General features: G+C 42.0%; 1 long non-coding RNA gene across 1 annotated transcript in view; it reads right to left on the minus strand.

Annotated features, from left to right (window-relative positions):
• Positions 1-24,282, minus strand: part of LOC135275881 (uncharacterized) — a 92,250-nt gene that overhangs the window by 61,360 nt on the left and 6,608 nt on the right. The window contains exon 3 of the long non-coding RNA XR_010343457.1: positions 564-700. This is a non-coding gene — a long non-coding RNA (uncharacterized LOC135275881). The remainder of the gene's footprint in view (positions 1-563; positions 701-24,282) is intronic.

Consider the following 24,282-nt stretch of genomic DNA (forward strand, 5'->3'; position numbering starts at 1 on the left):
CTCTCAGCATGAGCAGAAGAAACTCCCCAAGAGAGCTCACCCAAGAAACAAGGATATTCCATCTTGATTTCTTACTGCTTTTGACTCACAGCTAAGAAAAGCCTTCATTTCATCTTTGAAGAGGCCAAATGGTGTTAGCCTCATGTCTCTGTCTCTAAATATTTCATCATAAAACAGCTGAGTTATCATTTATGAATTAGATGCTACAGCTCACATTTTCAATACTCTATTTCTTTTTTTAAATATAACTTTCTACTTTGATGAGAGAATGTACTTTGAATTTCTCTCTGACATTTTGATGATTTAGACAGACTCCCTCTCTTCCTCCTAGTCAATAAACCCATTGATGATCTATTTCCCAGCTTATCCCCAGGAAAACTTCTTTGGAAAGGAAAAAAAGAGTAGATCAAAAGACATTATTTTCTGCTATTTGACGTTTGCTTCCCCACCCCTAACTTGGCTACTAATAAACATTTACTGAAGAAGAGGCAAAAAGAGAAAGTTATTTGTAATCTCTCCAGCCCATGATCTGAGTTTTCTTATGCTGTGATCTTAAAACTTACCAAACCAAAGCAATTTTCAGATTGAGGAAACCAAGCCTTTCTGTTGCTGTTGGCCTCTGCTTATTCCAGCAAGAATGCCAGGGGTTTCCTGAGCTCTCCACTGGAGTCTTCTTTCTGTCACGGATCAGCAATTGTCCCTAGATGAATGAGAAAATTTTCTTTGTAATCTAAGTCCTAAATATAGTTAAAACAAATAATGTTTCAGTAAAATGATACACTATTTCTGTGAAGCCTCACCCCTACATGTGGATAGAAGGAAATGAAAAAATAACTGCTTTGACATTGTCTATATGGTACTTTGTAAAGTCATGCTTAAGTACAAATTCCATGAAAAGCTCACTGATGCTAATTATTTCCCTTTGAGGCCTCTATGGCTCTGATTATACACAATAAGCGTAAGCCAGGTAAAAAATAAATAATGTTTCGGCACAGTGGCTCACGTCTGTAATCCCAGCACTTTGGGAGGCTAAGGAGGAGGAATCACTTGAGCCCAGAAGTTTGAGACCAGCCTGGGCAACATGGAAAAACCCTGTCTCTACAAAATACAGAGAAAAAAAAATCAGCCAGTCATGGTGGCAAACACCTGTAAGTCCCAGCATCCCGGGAGGCTGAGGTGGGAGGATCGTTTGAGCCCAGATAGGTTGAGGCTGCAGTGAGCCGTGATCACACCACTGCACTCCAGCCAGTGACATAGCAAGACCCTGTCTAAAAAATAAAAAATAAACAATGGAACACAGCAAGTCTTGGGAAGTAGGTTAAAACCAGTTCTTAAGAAAAAAAAAAAAATTGAACCTAAATTTAATGTTAGGTTTCCAAGTGACACATATCCACATTTGCATGGTTACAAGCACTTTCCTGGCACTGTGGTTGGTTTTGTTTGTTTTGTTATGCTTTGCTTTGTTTAGAGACGGGGTCTCACTTTCCAGGCTGGCCTCAAACTCCTGCACTCAAGCAATTCTCCTACCCTGGCCGCCCAAGTAGCTGGGACTATAGGTATGCGCCATCACAACTGGCTTGTGGTCAGTTTTGTTACTCTGAGAGCTGTTCCCTTCTCTGAATTCACCTAGAGTGGTTGGACCATCAGATATTCAGGCAAAACTGAAAGCTCTTTGCAACCACATACCTTCCCTATGCTTACATCACTGCCCTTTTAAGCAGAAAGCCTAAATTCCTTCTAGGACACTAGAATTCCATCCCAGTTCCAAAGCCAGATAGGCCCCCTGGGAAACTGAGGTAAGAACAATCTCTAAAAACTACCCAGAGCGCCATTGGTGCTGGGGAACTTGGCCATTGGGCTATTATTTGAGAGAAAAGTCCTCACATCAATAGTACATATGAAAGTGACCTCCAGGGGGATTGGTGAATACTCATAAGGGTCTTCAGGCTGAACAGACTGGGGAAAGACCAGATCATGCCCCATTAAATAATAACAAGTTGTGTTCATCAAGAATCAGAGCAGTGAGCTCAGAGGCCCTTTTCACTGAGACAGCAAGATTTAGGCCAAACCAGAAGAAGTATTTGTGGAACTCACTGCCTCAGGTTGGGTAGAAGATGAGCAGACAAGTCAACTAAGAAAAAAGATGTAATCCCAGCACTTTGGGAGGTCGAGACGGGAGGATCACGAGGTCAAGAGATCGAGACCATCCTGGCCAACGCGGTGAAACCCCATCTCCACTAAAAATATAAAAAAAATTAGCCGGGCGTGGTGGCACGTGCCTGTGGTCCCAGCTACTCGGGAGGCTGAAGCAGAAGAATCGCTTGAACCCACGAGGTGGAGGTTGCAGTGAGCCGAGATTGCGCCACTGCACTCCAGCCTGGTGACAGTGCAAGACTCCATCTCAAAAAAAAAAAAAAAGAAGAAGAAAGAAAGCAGGGAGGAGGGTTAGGCAATCTGGAGCATGAAGATTGTTAAGTGTTCTCTGGATTTGAGTACAAGATCATCCATTTGAGTTGAAGGCCACAGGGCACAATGAGCTCTCCCTCCTACCACTAGAAAGTCCCTGGTCAGGTCTTAGGCAGTGCAGTGTGACTCAGCTGGGTTTTTAATTAGCACATTCTCTATGCAACACCTAATTGTTTGAAAGCCTCCATATATTTAGATTGTGCTTTGTAATTTTGTTGTTGTTGCTCTATCTTATTATATATGCATTGAGTATTAACCTACATGTTTTGTTACTTAAATATTAAAAGCACTGTTATCTTACAGTTGAATAGCATCTGCTCTTTTTTTGTAATTTTTGGGAAGTGGAGGTGGGAAGTCCCAATACCTCAATGTTGGATGCATCTTCATGGGAGTTTTTCTGCTTTCAGAATCCATTTCTGCTCAGCAGCAGCCTAGCTACCTGGAGGACAGCTAGATGTGGGTCCAGACCAGTTTGTGGTTTCTGCAAGTTGGGAAGCCTTAATGAAAAGGAGTTCCTAGAGCAACCAGGCATGCAGCATGGGGTTCAAGGATCCAGTTTAGCCTGTCAGACCCTAAGCACACCAGCCCAAGGTGTCTAATGTCGTTGGCCTATTTGTGGGCCAGTAAAACAAGAAAGCCAATGCCCGTCCTCTTGTTGCTGCCAAGGGTTGGGTTTACCAGCTCAATAAACAGGCTGTATCAGGCTACAGCATAAGCTGTAGAGTCAGAACAGCCCAACCTCAAATCCAGATCATAGCACTTCCCAGATGTGTTAGCTTGAGCAAAGCCCTTAGGCTTTCTGAGTCTCGGTTTCCTTACCTGTAAAATAGGGATGGTAAGGATGGTGGAATAATACAAGTAAAGGACCCACTTAAGTGACAGGAAACCAAGCTGCACAACTTTAAGACAAAGAGGGTAATGCTTATGTAACTGGGATATCTGAGGCCAGGGCTGGCTTCAGGCACAGCTGAACCAAGGGTTATGATTAAGACTCCACATCTCAGCTCTGCTTTCCTCTCTGTTGGTTTGCTTCTCAAGAAGATTTTCTACAGGGTAGCAGTGTTGACTGCTTATATTTCCAGCCATAAAGCCATGTTTCAGCTATATGAAACCTAGCAAAAGGGAGGCATCTCTTTCCTTCTAGCCACAGGAGAAAAATTCTAACAAAATACATTAGATGATTTGAGTAATGTACCCATCCCTAAACTTCTTCCTATAGCCAGAGCAGTGGTATCTAGCTTGGTGAAGCCTGGGTCCCCCAGCCAAAACATGGAGATTTGTCATATGTCATGAAGACTTGTATTCTAAGGACCCAGAGTCCTTAGAAATCAGGCAAACTGATTGCTTTGCCTCATTTTGGTTGAACCTGAACTCCAGAGAAAGCTTCAGAGATATAACTTCTAAGCTTCTCTAACTAGTTACCAAATAGTATATAGTACAGAAAGGAGGGTCTGAGAGATTACTCTGGTTCTCAAAGAAAGCTGATAATTAAAACCTAAAAATGAAGAGGAAAAAAAGGCAAAAAACACTTTACATTCAGTTTTAAACAACTGAGATTTAAAAAGTCATCAGTAGAAAGCTGTTCTTAGTTATATAATTTTGAGCTATTCAAATTTAGATTTTCTAAAATTTAGGGGCATTTTGAAGTCTCCTCGTACAAAGACAGAAATGGAGGAACCAAGCCATGGAGTACAGGCTCAAAATATGACTCAGCATTGTTACTCATAAAAATCCCTGGGAGTCCCCAGTAGCTGACTACTGGGTGCTTCGCTCTTGTCTATCTTAAGGTCCACAAGCAAGGGGTTTAATCAGTCTTTTGATGGGATGCCCAATTCTTTTACCTTTTTCTTAGGTAGTATCCAGCCCCCTCCTGCCTCCACAGGACATTATCCAGTGTTGACTGGCAACGGCCACAATTTTTGCCAAAATGCCTGGTATCTCTTAGTTGACGTGTTCCACTGGAGAGAGCACTGGACTTGGAATCAAAAACCTGGATATCTGGTTTTGACTGCATTGCCAACAATTATGTGACCTTCAGGACTGATTACAATGATTCACTAACATATTTTCATTATCTAACTTCTGTACTGAGTCCTCATGATAATCAGTACTGTGCTTAGTGCTTTATATACTTCAACCTCCAACAACGCTGATCTCACCCCACCAGTGGCCCAATGCTCCTAAATACTCAAAGATCACACACACACTCACACTCACACATACACACATTTACTACACAGCCAGTTCAACTTCAGAGCCTCATCAGGGACCACCACTTCTTTGATTTTTCTTTAAGTATTTGCATATGCCTCAGAACTGCTTTTGAACAATTCCATTCCTTCAGCTAAAGTCAAGCTGATTTTTCATACTTCCCAACCCACAGCTAGAAAGGGAAGGGGGTATTCTCTTCATAAGAGCCCAAATAAATGTGAAATGAGCACGTAAGGCCCTTAAGAGTTGATGATAAGCAAAAATTTTCCTTGCGGTTTATTATTCAATATGTAAGATACTATAATATATTGTAGAAACACAATGTCACTAAAATGCTTTAAATGTGTCCAAATTCTATTCTGGAGTAAGGGTATTTAATTTAGATACCCCAAAAATGTCTATCAGTAATGGTTTTTAATATCCACATGACCACAATATTCAATACTAAGTGCAACTACTCCCTAATAACCAAATAAGATGAAATCTTAGTCACCCCTGCCACAGTGGGTAGCTAAAGAAAGCGTAGACTTACTCTTCTTCAGAGAAACTTCTAGGGGTGGGTAGGTCCTACCTGCAAACCAAGGATCATACAAGTTCCTTACATAGAAAACATCATATTTTGTCCTATCTTTTAACTTATATTTTTAGGATAACGTAAAGATAGAACTATATCTAATATGAAAGAAAGCTAGAAATATTTCTTCTTTAATCTAGCAATGCTCCTTCTTTAAATTTCTCCCAAGGAAATAATCATAAATACTTATACTCAAAGATATATATCAATTATTTAAAATAATGTAACTGGATCAACCTAAAAATCTAATGAGGGGAACATTTCTAGTAGTCTTTACATATAAGTAAACTATTATATAGTCATTAAAATTATTATAATATTTTTCTAATGTTAAGTCTATTAAACAGTGCATTGAAAAGCATCCTAGAAAGAAGTATATATTCCAAAAATTTTTAAGTAGTTGCTTCTGATTGGAGATATAATGATGATACCTTTATTTTTTATTTGTACTTTACAGTACTTTGCAAATTTTCTTCCATGAGAATATCTTTATATTATATCTAGAGAAAAAAATAAAGCTAAAAACTGAAGAATTAAAAAACAGAAAACAACACCAGACATGAAGTCCACAGGAGCAGTTATAGCTTATTACCTAGAGACATGACTATCTCAGGCAGCTTGGAAGGAGGAAGTTATTAAGTCATGGCTGAGTAGAGTTCTCTGTTTATTCTGAAACAATAAATTAAGATGGTCATGAGCCCATAAGCTGACCTCACACTGTGTTGCTGTAGCTTTTCTTCCCCTTTAGAGATCTTTGACAATTGGCAATCATTTCCCCACTTATTCACCTCTACTCGCCTCTGAAGATGGGAAAGCAGAGGCCGCTACTTCTGTAGTGAACAAGGACCAGAAAGGAGAACTGACATGCTCAAGGCCTTTGCACAGGCATATGAGGGGAATCAGAACAAAGACCAGAGTCCATACCAGGTTAACCTTTGCTGGCTCCACAGGACACACAGACCTCATCTCCTCCATCCACTGGCCATCTCAGTTCCCAACTCCTTTTCCTGACTAGAAGGGCCACCCAGAAAGAGCAGGATGGGCTTTCTTCAGGATAGGTGGCCTAATGTTGGCAGGTGGTCTGAGCCAACCAGATCCACCTGTATGGAGAAATATCCAGAGCAGACCCTGAGGCCCCAAATAGTTATCACCTGTAACTCATTAGCCCTCCATCTGATAAGGAAGGGACTCTGTATGAGCTATGCACAGAAAAGCCTATCTCTAAAGAAGACTTTTGTGTCCTTGTTGAGTTTTTCAAGGTTTCTAAAAGATAATCTCAATCATGTGTTATCAATGGATTCTACTCACAGATGTTAGTCATCAGGGAAAATTCAGCAGCTATTGTTTTTTAGTTGGACATAGCAAAGCTTCAGAAACCCAGTTTCTTAGTAATTTTCTGTTGCTTATAATAGAATACCTGAAACTGGGTAATTTATAAAGAAATGAAATCTATTTTTTACAATTCTGGAAGCTGGACGTTCAGGATCAAGGGGCTGCACCTGGTGAGGCCCTTCTTGCCAATGGGGACTCTCTCTGCAGAGTCCCAAAGGAGTTCAGGGTATCGTGTCGTGAGGGAGCTAAGTGTGCTAGCTCAAGTCTCTCTTGCTCTTCTTATAAAGCCACCAGTACCATTCCTGTGATAACCCGCTAATCCATTAACTTGCTAATCTATTAATCCACGAATGGATTAAACCATTCATAAGCGTGAAGTTCTCATGACCCAATCACCTCTTAAAGGCCCCACTTCCCATTACTTCCACATTGGGAATTAAGTTTCAACATGAGTTTTTGAAGGGACAAACATTCAAACCATAATACCCAGGGTTACGTAAAAATGAAGAAAACAAAATAAACTTTTCCTTCTTGAAAAGACATTAGAAATAAAGAGAAAAGTACTGATGGCAGAAAAAAAAACTCACTCTGAGCCTTTAAAAAATACAGATGATTATTAATGTTAATATTGCTGTCATTATCATTATCATCACTGAGAACCTGCAAGGTCCCAGACATAGTTTCAGGCCCTTTTCTTACAGTATTTCCAACCCTCAAAATAACCCCCAGGAGACAGATATCATTATCCCCAGCTGACAGGTAAAGAAGCCAAGGCTCAGGGAGGCTAAGTATCTTGTCCAAGTAAGGTGACCAACCATCCCAGTTTGTCTAGGACTGTCCCAGGTTCATTACTAAAAGTCCTGTGTTCCAGAAAACCTCTCAGCCCTGAACCAACCAGGACAGCTATGCCAAGTCTACATGGCAAATAAATAGAAAAGCATGGATTCCAACCAGGGTTTGTCTGACTCCACACCTCACTCTTTTTCAAATATGCCATAGAAAATCTCATTAAATGGGAAAAATAAATTCATAACTATATTTTTCTAAATGGAAAAAATTTAAAAGGGAGAGAGAGAGAGAGAGACGAGGAAGAAGAAAAAAACAAATGAACAAAATAAATAAAGATAGGGAGAAATTCATATAAATCTACTTAAAAGAAAAAAATACTTGCCAATGAAGTCAAGAAGCATAATACTTAATTTACTGTAGATTTTTTATTTTTAACACTCGAATTTTAAATAATGCCAAATAAGAGCCTATCTCTGTAACTAGTGCATAGACAGATGGCAGAGATGGGGAAGGACATTGGGCTACCTGGTCCCTCAGCCTCTGCAAAGCTCTCAGTGTGCTCCGTGATGTGTGTGCACTCTTAAGGGCTTCCAGGCTAAAGAGGACTCTGGTGTGATGCCACCCAGAAGGGCAAAAGCCCCAGCATCCCAAAGGTGGACTGTCTGTAGGAGAAATACCTGTTCCCTCCAGTGGTGGCAGCTACACAAACATTACGAGGTTGGGTTTGGACCAGAGCTCACTTCACCTCAGCAGTCACCTTAGGCTAGAGCTTCCCCAGCAGCATGTGGGATCTGAGTCAGTTTCCATCAGCATGGAAAGGTTTCCCATTCCTTTCTCATCTCAAGTGGAACTAGATGTGACCTGCTCACTCTGGTTGCAAGTTTTTGACCGGTCTAAGCTTTCCCTGTTATCAAAGCTACCGCCCTTAAACCTTGTTGACAATAAAAAGCTTATTTATTTTGTTCAACAGGCCAACTTGAATTTCCCCAAAGAATGTTTTGAAAGGTAAAATATCAAACATATTAAGCATGTAAGACTTTGCCGCCCATACTTATTGCCCTAAGGAGGGAGGTTGCCACGGCAATACCTCTGGTAAGGAGGATAAGGTCTGGCTGAAGGGTGAATAAAGTATCACAGTGGGGCACAGGCAGCCCCGCCAGGCAGCAAGCCCCTTATGATACTGGAAGTGTTTGCCCAAGTCTTAAGAATTAAGTCATAATTAAGAGAGAGTAAGAAAAACAAAAATGTCCAGCTGCAAAAAAAAAAAAAAAAAAAAATGTTGAGGGCTAGGAGTGGGGGTCAGAATGTAGACAGAGATATTTTAAGAGTCAGCAGTGAATGAATGTGACTATGTCTTCTTATGACAGCTGGCAGAACCCACCCACCAGTAGGTTTTGTGCAGACAGGCCACACCCCATCCATCTGCAGAAGGGCACAGCCAGTGGAGCAGAGAGAACCCAATAAGGAATTCATTGGAGGGTTGGCATCAAATGACCGTCATGGCCTCTTTGATAACACACCAAAACTCCGCAGAAATTAATACAAAAACTAGGCAGGAGGAGCTCAGCTTCCAGTATGGCTTAGTAAGCTCCTACCAGGCTAACCCTCCTGCAGATAACAAATACAAACATTGGACAAAATACAAAAAGTAATTACTTGAAGCCACTAGAGAGTGAACAAAGACGGATATATTCTGAAGGATAGTCGACATTTAAAAGAGAAGAAAAGTATAAAGCAAATTTTCGTTTTTAAGGCTTCTGGCCCAAAGACAGGCCAAAGTCAGGTGGCATGAAGTAGCTAAAATCTGTTAGAGAATCTGCAGTGTTTCTAGCATGAAGAACCATGAGACAGAGTTCAGGACAACTACAGCCACTATTAGGTGAGCAGAGAATCTTAGAAAAAAGAGACCCAGGGGGAGAAGATCCAAGTTTTCCGTAAAAACCCCTCCCTGAGTCTCTAGCTAAACCCTAAGCTATGCAAGTATAGGGCTAACTACAAACAGCTGGCTTAGGATCAAGAGCTGAATGGCAACTTGAGATGTCCTCAAGAAAGAAAGTTTGCTGTATGAGAACAAGTAAATTGTCTTCTCCAGCAAACAAACAAAAAAATCAATTCTCTTTGGAGGTCTATAATAGCATCTAGAGTCTCTGAAACATAATTCTCACAATATCCAGGACACAACCCAAAATTCTCTGACATGCACATGACATGACCTATTTTCAAGAGAAAAGGTGATCAATGGAGACCTCACCCCAAGATAATCCAGATATTGGAATTAGCAGATGGGGATTTTTGAAGTAGCTATTGTAACTATGCTCAAATACATAAAAGAAAATATGCTCATAATGACTAAAAAGACAAGAAATCTCACAGAGAAATAAAAACTATTCTTGAAAACAGAACTTCTGAAACTAAAAATACAAAATCTGAAATTTTAAAATGTATTATCTTAGCAAAGTGGAGATAACAGAGGAAATTATCAGTTAACTTGAAGATAGCTCATTAGAAGTTATTCAAAAATACAGAAAAAAAGTTTTAGCAAAAACAGAACCTCAGGGACTTGTAGGGTAATATCAAAAAAGAAACAGTTGAGGCCAGAAGATAGTGGTATTTTTTAGGGGCTGACAGGAAAAAAAAAAATGCACAAATACACTTCAAGAATGGAGGCAAATATAGTTTGCAGGTAATAGGAAACCACAAAGATTCATTGCCAGAAAATCTGCACTGTTAAAAAAATGCTAAAAGAGTTCTTCGTTCTGAAGGAAAATAATACTAGATGAAAACTAGGATCTTCAGGAAGACCTAAAGAGCGTCAGAAATAGACCTTGTTGAATAGGACATTGGATATCACCAGATGTAATGCAAGACTGAAAGCCTGAGAATTTGAGGCAGTCAGGCTCTCACCTCGCCTTCCACCATCACAGCGGTTCTGGCCAGCTATCAGCGTTCATACACTGCCTCACATAACCGGGAGTATGAATCCACGTGGAAAAGGACATATTAGCTTATGTATCAAGAGGAAACACAGTAGCATTAAGCAGCTAACAACAATAGGTAAGTCTTGGCAGTCTTTAAAATCAATACTAAACCATGAAAATCTTAACTTTACAAACTGAATTGAAAGAAATTTTTGAAAATGTTACTTTGTACATATTTAATGTAGAGGTGAAAAGTTCCAGGATGAGAATTCCCTCACAATCTCCATATCTCAAAGACATCTCTTAGTGGATCTCCAGATAATAAGCAAAGCCAGTACCAATGGCAAAGAGTTCATCAATGGTCATTCTCTGAATGTCTTGCCTCATACTAGGAGGTAGTATCATGTAAGGAAAAAAAAAGATGACTTTCACTTCAAATTTCTCACCAACCTATCAGTTTGTTAGATGTTTGTTTTTATGTTTTGATCTCTCTTTTTACGTGTGCTAACACTGAATATTTTGTGTGATATGTGTGTCTCTTTGTTTTATGTTTATGGATGAGTTGAGTATTTGTAAGAATAAAGGAAATTTGATAATCCTTGGTTCTCAATCAGAATGTGCTAAAAAATGAGAGACTTCTAGACTCCTGGAAGAATAACAGCAAAAAAAAATGTAATTTTATGCCCAGTACATTGAGTTGATTGATTGAAAATATCTGCTAAAATAACTTTTTCACACTAGGGTGGTAACAGGAAAACTGTATGTATATATGAAAGTTGTACAGAGATAAGATTTTAAAAGAAATGAAACCAAGACTACTCTTTTTGCACTTAATCACCTAAAACCTATTTTTAAAAAGGATTACAGACTTATCAATTAGTCATCATCATTGATGGCAAATATTTCAACTCTCCTCTCCCTTCAGGCATATTTTCCTCCAGGATGTGAAAGAAAAATCTTTTCCAGCAGCTCTCTTTAGGCCAGATTCTCCCAAGGACATTATTATGGCCCCTTCAGTGGACAGTTTAATCCCAGAGCAGCTAGTGAGGGTACAGTTTGCGGAGTAGGATGGGATAGACAAGGAGTGAAAAGACACTGTTGTGAGATCCTGTAGCTGACTGCCCTTCAGTTCTTCTGCTCTGCCCTGATTCATGTTTCTTGGAATGGAAACTCCAAAAACAGGCTGAACATGGGTCACCTCCACTTACATGCAACCCCTTAACACTCTTTTTTGCTTCATGGAAGCCAGCTCTTCTTTCCGTGAACAGCAGAACTGGCACTTCATTTATTGTTCTCCAAATTGGGTTTCACACATTTAATATACTTTCAAGATTCAGTTGTGTTTACCTACTCAAGAAACATGTATTAAACCTCTATTTTACAAAAACATGAAGAAACTTTGCTATTAAAATACAGTATTTATGAACCATGCAGCAGTTTTTTTAAAAAGTCAAGAAATAAAGGGAAAAACTAGCCTGCCACAGGTAAAACTGTTGAGTCCCACAGTCAGCACTCCTTATGGATCCATCCACATCCCAGGACACACATAAGCTCCCCAAACAAAAACACCTCTCACTAAAGATATGCTCACTATCAAGAACTAGAGAGCATGTGAGAAAACAAACCATGACGAGAAAGGCACCCAATATAATAACCAAGAGAATTCCCATCTCAGTGTCTATAGCTAATAGAAAAATCAAAAAGAGACTGTAAAATAAGTATACGTTAAATGTCCAAAAAAAAAAAGAATGGTGTGGTGGGGGGATGGAGGAGCATGTAGGATTTTAAAATAAACCAAATAAAAATATAGTCATTGAAACAAGAAACACAGATAAGTTAAACAGTGTTAAACAGATAAGACACAGCAATAGTGACTGAGGAGAGCAAGTCAAAAAAATGAGCCAATGTGTGAAGGAAAGAGATATGAAGACTAAAAAGGCTTTGGAGACATAGAATGGGGAACTTTAACATGCATTTAATTCAGGTTCCAAGAAAGGAGAATAGTCAAATAAGGAGAGGAAAATGCCTCTAAACTTGAAGACATATGTTCTAGTATTGAAAACACTCTGTGTCCTGAGAAGTATTAAACCATACTTAGCTACTTTCTAGTGAAAATGGAGAATATCAACAATAAAAAGAACATCTTAAAATAAGAAAAAATATGTGTATTACATATCTATGACAATGAGACTGACATTAGTACCAACAAATGGCAGAAGACTTTGTAATCATCTCTTCGAAGATCAGAAGGAAGACAACTGTCAAGCTAGAATTTTACACCCAGCTAAATCATCATTCCAAAGTAAGGAAAAGATAAAGAGTAGCAACAGCAATTGTGATCAAAGCCTTCATGGGACCAGCATAGAAGATACTGGAAATTCCAGCTGTCATCATGCTCAGAATGTGTAAGCCACTCAGGATTCTCCTAACGAAAAAGGGGTCAAATCTAAGGAACTGGAGATCCTGTTGCCCTTGTTAGGTGGGGAATCCCATACAAATGTCACTGAGGATTCTATCCAGACACTCAAGAGCAGGTGGGCCTTGAATAGCAGTCATAATCTAAGTATTAGTGTCATTTACCTATCTGAAATGACTTCATTAATTTGAGAACTGCAAAAATATGTATACTGGGTGGGCAGAGGGCCCAGATTAAACCTAAGCTGTGCTCACCCTAAAATGCATACATCTATGAATACCCTGGTCAAGTCTTTTCATATGCAAGGAACAGAAAACCCACTCCAAGATTCTGGCTCTCCCTGCCAAATACTTACTCATCAACTAATAATGGTTGCCCCACCCAGATCCAATTCTGTGTGAACTTCTAGTTAAAGCATCTACTACTGCCTAAGCAGAGTCTACGTTTCCCTTAGTTTAAATTCTCTCAAGAGAGAAAATCTGATTGATCACTACCCAATGAAATGTTTGCCACTCCTCTCTCTGAAGAGTCCACCTCTGATTCAATCAGCTCCGTCCCTGTGGAGCAAGAACTGTTGGCTTGCCTACTCAACATCCATTCCACCATCACTATCATTTTTTTCTTACTAATATTGTAAATCAACCCCTCCCTCCTATGGCACTATCCTTAGCTTAAGGGGTATATTCTGATTTGCCTAAGTCATGGTGTCCTATTCCCCTTACCAGTGATTGGTTTAGGGCATGGAGCACATGACCCAGTTTCTTTTTGTTTTTTAAGTCTTTATTTTTTAAAAGCAGTTTTAAGCTCACAGCAAAATTGAAAGGAAGGTACAGAGATTTCCCACATACCCACACATGCATAGACTCCCCCATTTTCAACATCCCCCACAGACTGGTACCTTTGTTACAACTGATGAACCTACATTGACACATCATCATAACCCAAAGTTTACAAGGTTCGCTTTTGTCATTGTACATTCTATGGGTTTTTGACAAATGTATAATGACACATATCCACCACTGTAGTATCATACAGAGTAGCTTCACGGCCATAAAAATCTTCTGTCCTCTGACTATTCATCCCTCCTTCCCCCAACCCTTGGCAACCACTGACATTTTTACTGTCTCTACAGTTTTGCCTTTTCCAGAATGTCATATAGGTGGGATCATAGTGTATGTAGCCTTTTCAGACTAGCTACTTCCAGTTTGTGATATGCACTTAAGATTTCTTCATGTCTTTTCAGGGCTTGATAACTCATTTATCTTTAGTACTGAATAGCATTCCATTGTCTGGATGTACTACAATTTATCCATTCACCTGCTGAAGGACATCTTGATTGCTTCCAAGTTTTGGCAACTAAGAATAAATCTGCTGTAAACATCTATGTGTGGGGTTTTGTGTGGATATAAGCTTTCAGTTTCTTTTTGTAAATACCAAGGAGCATGATGGCTACATCATATGGCAAGAGTATGGTGAGTTTTGTAAGAGCACATGACCCAGTTTTGACTAGTGATTCATAAAGGAAAGATTCCAGCATTTCTTCATTGAAGAGAAAACTTCTTCACTCTTAATGAAGAGACAACAAGAGGCAGCTCCATCCTTGGAAATACACACACACACACACACACGCACACGCACACGCACACCTTCTTCCTCCATCTAAGGAAGAAGCATTCTTATGACTACATATGATTCACCGGAAGTACTGCAGCCCAAAGATGAAGCCAGCATGGACAAAGGCAGAACAAAAGAAGTCTGGGGAAATGGAGCCAGAGCTCTACTTTACGTTCCTCACCTGACAACACCCATCTCTGAACTTTTTATAATGTGTGATAAGTTTCTTTATTGCTTAAGTCAATTTCAGTTAGGATTTACTATTGCTTAAAGCCAAGGCATCCTAATCAAAACATGGACACCCAGGCCAGGCCTCCATCAAAGATCATGTGTAGGTCCAGCTCCCACAGAAATATCCACGGTGTCATGTGGGTTTTGTGGATTTGGAAAACATGAGGAATGAACAACGTCCTGGGAACTCCCATCTCATGAGAAGAAAAGTGAAACAGAACAAGTTTGAGTAGGGATGAGTAGGAATAATTCTATTGTTCTCTAAGCTAGTGTGCATAGACTCATGTCTGAGTTCCAGGACATACACATTGCAAAAAGCAGTAAAAAAAAAATATATATATATATATATATATATATATATATATATATATATATATATAAATGACTGTTTCACTAAAATCTCTGTGGCATACTGAAAGGTGCTAGTAGCTTTGGTGCCATGATCTGGCCATGTCAGGAGAACAAAGAAAGCTTCCTGAGGAGGAAGGGAGTCTTTGAATATTGGGTAATAAATGTACATGAAAGTGTTCCTTTCTGGCCATGTCAGGAGAACAAAGAAAGCTTCCTGAGGAGGAAGGGAGTCTTTGAATATTGGGTACTAAATGTACATGAAAGTGTTCCTTTTTGAAGCCAGGGACAACAAATGGTTGGATCTTAAATGCCAACTCAGACCAATTCCAACTGACTATGCTGAGAAGGACTCAGGAATGGAAGAATGTCATGAACAGTTGGCAATGCTCGTCGTAGAACTGACTGGGAAGCAGCAGTACACATGCCACATGTTTGCCCTGTTGAATTCCTTTCTGAGACGGACCTCAGCCAAACACTCCCTGCATCAGTGAAGATGCATTCACTCTAACACCCCATGTTACATATTCAAAAATCTTACATTTTATTTTCTCTACTCTTAAGCAAGGATACACAAACAAAAGCGTACTGTCTCTAACCAATCTAATCATTGTTGAACAATCCCCCCAACCCAGAAGCTGTTCTTGTCACATTTATTGTCCCTTGTGCTTCAGGGTACTTGACGATCCTCAACTACTGCTGTTTCTTGAAGAGCAACAGCACTCCATCTAGTAAATTTTACTTCAGAATTTTACTACTATTGTTATTTTCAGGATTATTTTTGTCTGTCTGCTTCATCCTAAAGATTGTAACCATGAGTAGCTTTGATATACTTCAAAACTTCTTTTGTTCTTACAGGGAGCTTTTGGAGAGGGTCCCACTTCATGATGTCCCTATGAAACAAGGTCATGGAGAAGCCTTTGAATTTACTTCCACAAATATTTCTTTGAGTAACCTATTTTGTGCCAGGTGTCACAACAGGTAGAAAGACGAATAAGGAAGAAAAGAGAAGGATCATTTGTCGATATTCTGGTGTGCTATGCAATGTGCTAATGCCATGCTTGGGGCTTAGAAGCATTCAGCTCATTCCATTCCCATAACTACCTCCCAAAGCTTCATTATCACAGTTACAGCTGAGGAAACCGAGGCTTGGGGAGGTTACATGACCTACCCAGTCATTCATCTAGTGGGTACTGGAGCTGGGATCTGAATCATGTCTGCCTGACTCGAGCCCATTTTAATTCTCCTGACATGAGACCAGTTGAGAAGTATGGTTCACACTGGGGAGGGTATCTTGGGAAATTTTGGGGCAGAGCATCTCCTAGTCCAGTGTATGAAAGCAGGCCAGTTACTAACCTGTCTTAGCCTCAGCAGCACAGTCAACACAGGCTAATACCTACCTTGCAAGGTTGTTGTAAGGATTCAAGATAATGAGTAAAGCATCCAGCACACAGTATGTGGTCTATGAATAGCTACGTTATTCAGAGCTTTGTAAATTACCATTTCTCAAAAAGGCAGGAGCTATTTTCTGAAACAGTGAATTCTTGGATCTTGCAATGGGTGTGTATAATGAAATTTAGGATCTAAGCTAGCGAGATTTTGCTATATGGCTTTGAGAAGGTATATGACTGTTGCAAAAATCTCAGGAAAGTCTGCAAGAAAAAAAAATCTCAAAGCAGAGGCAAATTCAGAGACTTGCTTTCGTATTCCCAAATCTTCATTCAGCTGAGCTACTGGCCAAGAATGACAAGAAGACTCACTATTGTTTAAGCCTGCCTGTGAGTTTGCATAAAATGTGATTTAAAACAAAAACAAACCAAGGATCTGGCCCCCAGGGATAGCCAAGGTATCTGCAGTGAGTAGAAGACCATTATCTATACTTCCTGGAATCCCACCACAAATCTTTACAGAAAGGCACAAACTCACATTGGATCAGGCTTTTGTTGGTCTTTAGGGAATGCCGACTTTGTTTATTAATGCCACAACAAATGTGTCTCTGAATAAGGGAACTGACAGGACAGCTGCCTCTGCATTGAAACCTGATTAAAAGCAAGACCAACCCCTTCTAGTCTCTCAGGAGTCTTCGCAGTTTCTAAGCTGTCCTTTGTGATTCAGTGATGTCATGGCAGGAAAACTCCATCCTTGTTTCTTCCGGTGATAATCCACACAGCACAGCATGAATACTCAAGCCCTGCCTCCCAAATAGAAAGGAGGAGAGTTGCCTAAGTGGAAGGACTTGATAGGAACTGAAAATGCAGCCCCATGATACCCAGTCCTCCCCTAATAAAGGTGTTTCCCTATCTCCTGTCACCGATGTTGCAAATTCTACTCTGGAGGCAGAACGGCATAGGCCCTGAACCTTTCCAGGAAAGGACCCCTTAAACACAGGGGAACAGTGGGGATAGTTGCACAATATTATAAATATACTGAGAACTACTGAATTGTATACCTTAACATGCTGAAATTACATTATGTGAATTATATGTTAATAATAATAAATTTTTTAAAGAGGAAACAGCCTATGTCCCTGCAAGGCCAGTAGGGCCAGGGCTCAAGTGGACAGTTCTAAGTATGAAGAAGCCTTTTGCATGTTGCATTCTGCTACTTAATATATCTATATCTGTTGCAATTGTTTAAGGTTAAGGTTATTTACCAGTTAAAATGCTTAACTTTTATCCCCTCGGATATTCAAATAAAATTGATACCCCAGGTAGACGTGCCTTAGATGGAGAACCCCGTGGCAGCACCACTCACTTGTGGCTTGAGAAACACGAAGGGGAGGTGGGCTTACCAGGGTGAGAGCCCAAGGTGTGGATCCCAGAGTATGAATCCCAGGATGTGGATCCTACGGTATGGGCGTCTAAAATGGTGCTAAAGTTCTGACTTAGGGTGAGTCTCACTCACATTTTTCACAGAATAAGTTCAGAACTCTGGGCTATCAAAAGCCCATCGTCACATGTGTGGACCCATGCATCCACTCTCACCCTTCCACATTTTGTTCACAGTGCTGCCTCAGGTTACAACACCCGTCGGCAGAAGGCATCGTTCACCTTGTGTGTGCCCGGCTCTGACGCTAGGGGCAGTCTCCCCACCCCTCGTGGGGCCCATGCCAAACATAAAGCAGGCCTCTGGGGGTGGTCTCAGCTATATCCTCCAAGAACCTTCGAGACTGTTGCTCTGCAACACCAGTGGTCCCTTCCAACCAATGTCCTTTCTTGCCTCCAGCTGACATGGTGATCTCATGCTCCCCAGCTTCAATTTTAAGCCATGGTGGAAAATGTTTGTGTATCCCTTGCACAATGGACATACCTTGCTCTTCTCACTCCACCCACAGGCCTTTTGCCTAGCCTGCCTGCAGGTGGCTGTGTGTGGAAGGCAGGGGTATGCCAACATGGAAATAAATCACATTCTAGGAATGCGGGGCTTACCGCCTTAAAAGTCAAAGAAAAGACGTGAAGACGCAGTTGGTAGATGTGTCAAGCTACATTTACATTATGAAATTCCAAATGGTAAATTTAACAAGACCAGAACATCATCATTCAGATTCTCTGCATACTCTGGGTAGGATGTGTATTTGTTCTCAACAACAAAGCACAGCAACAAGATTTGAGGGAATGTTGGAAGAATGTTGGAAGCCAACATTCACAGTAGGCTGACATGTGACTCAGCATTGCAAGTAAGCAATGATGTCACCAGCATGACAGGTGAAGCCCAAAGACACCTAGATCTACTAATCTGTGGGTTCTAGGTAAGCTCATGTTCCCTGCCAGAGGGCCCAGAGTGCCCCTCACAGCAACAGAGTGGTCACCTGCACCCTCTGCACTCACCCCCCCATGCTCTGTGGTCTAAGGCCCCCTGCCAGCCTCCCTCTCGTCTCTGAAGTCCAGACTACCATTTTTCTGGCTTCTTCCAGGCCACTCTCAAACCACCATCTACATCCACTGCAGATCTGCACACACCATCTGCCTCTGTCTCCCAGAACAGGGCTGCCTTCCCTTTCTGAGACCCAGTTCTGTCACACAGCTGTGTGGGCCCCTAATGATAAAGCTGTGAACTCCGTAATTCCTAAAGGGCTTTTTCAAAAGTCATTTTGTTTCTGTTATACATTAGTCACAAAAGAACTAATTCTAAAGCAAAAAAAAAAAAAAAAAAAAAAAAGACAATTATGTGAAAAATGGCTCGGAACCATGAAATAGATGCTGATTATAAATATAGGCTTCAGGCATTATGAAATGAGGCAGCTCTAAATTTTCAAAGAACAAAGAAAAAGCAAGAGGATTTTTTAAATATCAAAAAGACTTTCAGGTTATAATTAGTAAATTGACTAACCTTTTTAAAGGTAAAAGTGAATTTCTAAAGCCTGCAGCATTCATGGAATTATATATACTGTAAGTCTAGGGGACTGACTCTGCCAGCCTCCTCACTTCACAGGTGAGAAAACAAAAGGTTCCATGACTTTCCCAAGGTCATAAAACAAGTCTGTGGCTGCCAGGATTTTAACTGGAGCTCCTGACCTCCATCTTCAGTTTCTTTGACCCATTCTACAATGGAAGCTACTTTCACAAATAAGGAACATGGTTGGTACATGTGGAAACTACATTTACATTATGAAATTCCAAATGGTAAAAATTTAACAAGACCAGAACATTATCCAAGTAATCTTTAGATTACTTGGATAAATATATGGAGATGGTGTTTGTGGAGGTGGTGATAGTGATGTGGTGGTAAGAGGGTGGTAATAATAGTAATAGAGGTAGTAGAGGAGGTGGTAATAGCCATGGTGATAGAGGTGGAAGTGGTAGTGGTGGAGATGGTGGTTGTGGTGGTGATAGAAGTGGTGATGGTGGTAATGGAGTGATGGTAGTGATGTGGTGGATGTCGAGGTGGAGGAGGCAGTGCAGGTGATGGTAGTGATGGTGGTGGTAGAGGTGGTGATGGTGGTGGTGGTGGTGGAGACGGTAGTGGAGGTGATGGTGGTGGTAGAGGTGGTGATGGTGGTGGTGGAGTGATGGTAGTGATGGCAGTGGTGTGGTAGTGGAGGTAATGGTGGCAGTAGAGGTGGTGAAGGTGGCAGTGTAATGATGGTAGTGATGGCGGTGGTAGTGGTAGTGGAGATGGTAGTGGAGGTGATGGTGGTAGTAGAGTGGTGAAGGTGGTAGTGTAATGATGGTAGTGATGGCGGTGGCAGTGGTAGTGGAGGTGATGGTGGTAGTAGAGTGGGGATGGTGGTAGTGGAATGATGGTAGTGATGGTAGTGGTAGTGGTGTGGTAATGGAGGTGGTAGTGGAGGTGATGGTGGTAGTGGAATGATCATAGTGATGGTGGTGGTGGTGGTAGTGGAGATGGTAGTGGAGGTGATGGTGGTAGTAGAGTGGTGAAGGTGGTAGTGGAATGATGGTAGTGATGGCGGTGGTGTGGTAATGGAGGTGGTAGTGGAGGTGATGGTGGTAGTAGATAGGTGAAGGTGGTAGTGGAATGATCGTAGTGATGGTGGTGGTGGTGGTAGTGGAGATGGTAGTGGAGATGGTAGTGGAGGTGATGGTGGTAGTAGAGTGGTGAAGGTGGTAGTGGAATGATGGTAGTGATGGCGGTGGTGGTGGTAGTGGAGGTGATGGTGGTGGTAGAGGTGGTGATGGTGGTGGTGGTGGAGATGGTAGTGGAGGTGATGGTGGTGGTAGAGGTGGTGATGGTGGTGGTGGAGTGATGGTAGTGATGGCGGTGGTGTGGTAGTGGAGGTAATGGTGGCAGTAGAGGTGTTGATGATGGTAGTGGAATGATGGCAGTGATGGTGGTGGTAGTGGTGGTGGAGGTGATGGTGGTAGTAGAGTGGTGAAGGTGGTAGTGGAATGATGGTAGTAATGGCGGTGGTAGTGGTAGTGGAGATGGTAGTGGAGGTGATGGTGGTAGTAGAGTGGTGAAGGTGGTAGTGTAATGATGGTAGTGATGGCGGTGGTAGTGGTAGTGGAGGTGATGGTGGTGGTAGAGTGGGGATGGTGGTAGTGGAATGATGGTAGTGATGGTAGTGGTAGTGGTGTGGTAGTGGAGGTGGTAGTGGAGGTGATGGTGGTAGAGTGGTGATGGTGGTAGTGGAATGATCGTAGTGATGGTGGTGGTGGTGGTAGTGGAGATGGTAGTGGAGGTGATGGTGGTAGTAGAGTGGTGAAGGTGGTAGTGGAATGATGGTAGTGATGGCGGTGGTGGTGGTAGTGGAGGTGGTAGTGGAGGTGATGGTGGTAGTAGAGTGGTGAAGGTGGTAGTGGAATGATGGTAGTGATGGCGGTGGTGTGGTAGTGGAGGTGGTAGTGGAGGTGATGGTGGTAGTAGAGTGGTGATGGTGGTAGTGGAATGATGGCAGTGATGGTGGTGGTGTGGTAGTAGAGGTGGTAGTGGAGGTGATGGTGGTAGTAGAGTGGTGAAGGTGGTAGTGGAATGATGGTAGTGATGGCGGTAGTGTGGTAGTGGAGGTGGTAGTGGAGGTGATGGTGGTAGTAGAGTGGTGATGGTGGTAGTGGAATGATGGCAGTGATGGTGGTGGTGTGGTAGTGGAGGTGGTAGTGGAGGTGATGGTGGTAGTGGATAGGTGAAGGTGGTAGTGGAATGATCGTAGTGATGGTGGTGGTGGTGGTAGTGGAGATGGTAGTGGAGGTGATGGTGGTAGTAGAGTGGTGAAGGTGGTTGTGGAATGATGGTAGTGATGGCGGTGGTGTGGTAGTGGAGGTGGTAGTGGAGGTGATGGTGGTAGTAGAGTGGTGATGGTGGTAGTGGAATGATGGTAGTGATGGTGGTGGATGTGAAGGGGATGAGGTTGTGAAGGTGATAGTGGTGATGGTGGTAGAGGTGGAGGTGGTAGTGATGATGGTGGAGATAATGAAAATAGTGGTAAGGCTGGGAACAGTGGTGCACACCTATAATCCTAGCACCTTAGGAAGCTCAGATGGGAGGATTACCTGAGCCCAGGAGTTCAAAACCAACCTGGGCAACATAGGGAGACCCCATCTCTATAAAAAATAAAAAATTAGCTGGGCATGGTGGCACACATCTATGGTCCCAGCTACTGAGGAGGCTGAGGCAGGAGGATCTCTTGAGCCTGGGAGGTCGAGGCTGCAGTGAGCTGTGATCACACTACTGCACTCTAGCCTGGGTGATAGAGCAAGATCCTGTTTCAAAGAGAAAGTAGTGGTGGTCTGCATATGTGCTGGGAAGTTGAGAAGTAAGGGACAGTTGAAGGGCAGTTCAAGGGCATGTCAGCCAAAGCTGAAATTCCGTAAAGAACATATATGAAATTGGTGGAATGAGGAAAGGGATTCAGCAGGTATAGACAAATCAGTTAGATGTATCTATAAACGATATGAGAGAAATGGTACAGCAGCTGAGGGAGCAACAGGGTCATACGGATCTTTCAGTGTGGGATTGCCATGCACGTTGGACATTTCTAGGCTGGGGAAAAGCTCCTAATAGTGAGGCTCCTGGGGTGGAGGTACAGGTTGTGAAACCCATCAGCATTTGTTGATTGCCTTTTCTGTGCAAGGACCTCAGCTGGGCCTTGGCAACACAAGGGTACGCAGAAAGCAAGAGAGGCCACACCCTGTCCTGCTCCATTTCCTATCTTCAAATGTTGGGGGTTTTGTGTTTCATTTTGTTTTTTAATCATGAAAGAGTTGCCTAGCTGAATAAGACAATTCGACAAATCCTGCCAAACCGTGAGTGGTGGTACAGGCTGGAGGACCCCAGCTTACTTCTTACAGTGAAGTTCGCCTGTCATTAAAAAGTACCTGTGTAGCCATTCACTTTGTGGCCCACAGTGCCACCATGTGGAAGGCACCTGTTGGCTGGACACACACAAAATAAAACTGAAGCAGTAGCAGCTTTCAAACCAACCCATCACCTTCACTCAGGGAACCCAAAGCACTCCCTCCATGTGACTACTATGCTCAGTTTAGCAAAGAAAAGGCTGTTGAATCTGTGGGTTCAATGAATGCTTAGTGATCAGCTGTGTGGCCTAAGTTCTCACTGATCTCCTGTCTAAGATCCCTGACTGTGGTCAGAATCATAGATCAATGGGCACCTCTCTATTCTTTCATACCAATCATTGGATCCATTGCACTGATAGAGTTTATTGAGTAAAAAATGCAGCTTTCTCTTCCACAAAAGTCTAACAATGGTCAGCCATTGCCAATAGAAGAACAAATCAGCTCACCATATCTTTTCTGGATCAGGTCCTTATATTCACCACCCTCTGAGCTTTATTTAAAGTCCTCTCTATTCCTTTGAAACATTTTTCTTTCCAGCTCCTTGCTTAGGTTAGCCCTTCTCACTTGTCTTGTCATTAGGTGGGATAATGCATGAAGACACCCCTGGCACAATTACTGCCTCAGATTTGGCCCAGTTCAGCTTATCAAATGATGAGTGTCGGCCATGGGCAGATAGAAGTGATACAAGCATCACAGACACCTCCTCCCTAACAAACTTAACAAATGTTGGTGTCTCCACTGGCACCTCTGTTTTCTGTCTACTATTCTAAACATTGAGCCTGCATCTTTACATCCAGCAGGGAGACAGGCTTGCAACATTTTGTAACAGACACACACATGAACACAGATGTAGAGAAGGCCATATAGGTGCAGGATAATTCCTTCCACATCCTTTTCACCTGAGCCTGGAGAAACCTTAGCGGATCTTTGCAGCTCCCCTCAGAAACTGGTAGTGAGGCCAGGCGCGATGGCTCACACCTGTAATCCCAGCACTTTGGGAGGCCAAGGCAGGCAGATCACCTGAAGTCAGGAGTTTGAGACCAGCCTGGCCAACATGGTGAAACCCTGTCTCTACTAAAAATACAAAAATTAGCTGGGCATAGTGGCACATGCCTGTAATCCTAGATACTCAGGAGGCTGAGGCAGGAGAATCGCTTGAATCCAGGAGGCAGAGGTTGCAGTCAGCTGAGATCAGGCCACTGCACTCCAGCCTGGGCAACAGAGCAAGACTCCATTTCAAAAAAAGAAAAAAACTGGCAATGAGAGACATGGGGAAGAGAAGAAAGTGCAGAATCACACTTGATGCTCTGCTAATTTTAAAGCTTTCTTTACGTAGATTCCCTATAAGCCTAGAATTTGGTTATAATATGTGAGTCAGCTTATTGTAGATACATAATTTACTTTGGATTTTCTGAAGCTGAAAATGATCTTAATCTTTTTTTTTTTTTTTTTTTTGAGACGGAGTTTCGCTCTTGTTACCCAGGCTGGAGTGTAATGGCGCGATCTCGGCTCACCGCAACCTCCGCCTCCCGGGTTCAGGCAATTCTCCTGCCTCAGCCTCCTGAGTAGCTGGGATTACAGGCATGCGCCACCATGCCCAGCTAATTTTTTTGTATTTTTAGTAGAGATGGG

Source organism: Aotus nancymaae, unplaced genomic scaffold, assembly GCF_030222135.1.
Source record: "Aotus nancymaae isolate 86718 unplaced genomic scaffold, 86718_ANA_hifiasm-v0.15.2.pri h1tg000019l, whole genome shotgun sequence".
Lineage (NCBI taxonomy): Eukaryota > Metazoa > Chordata > Mammalia > Primates > Aotidae > Aotus > Aotus nancymaae.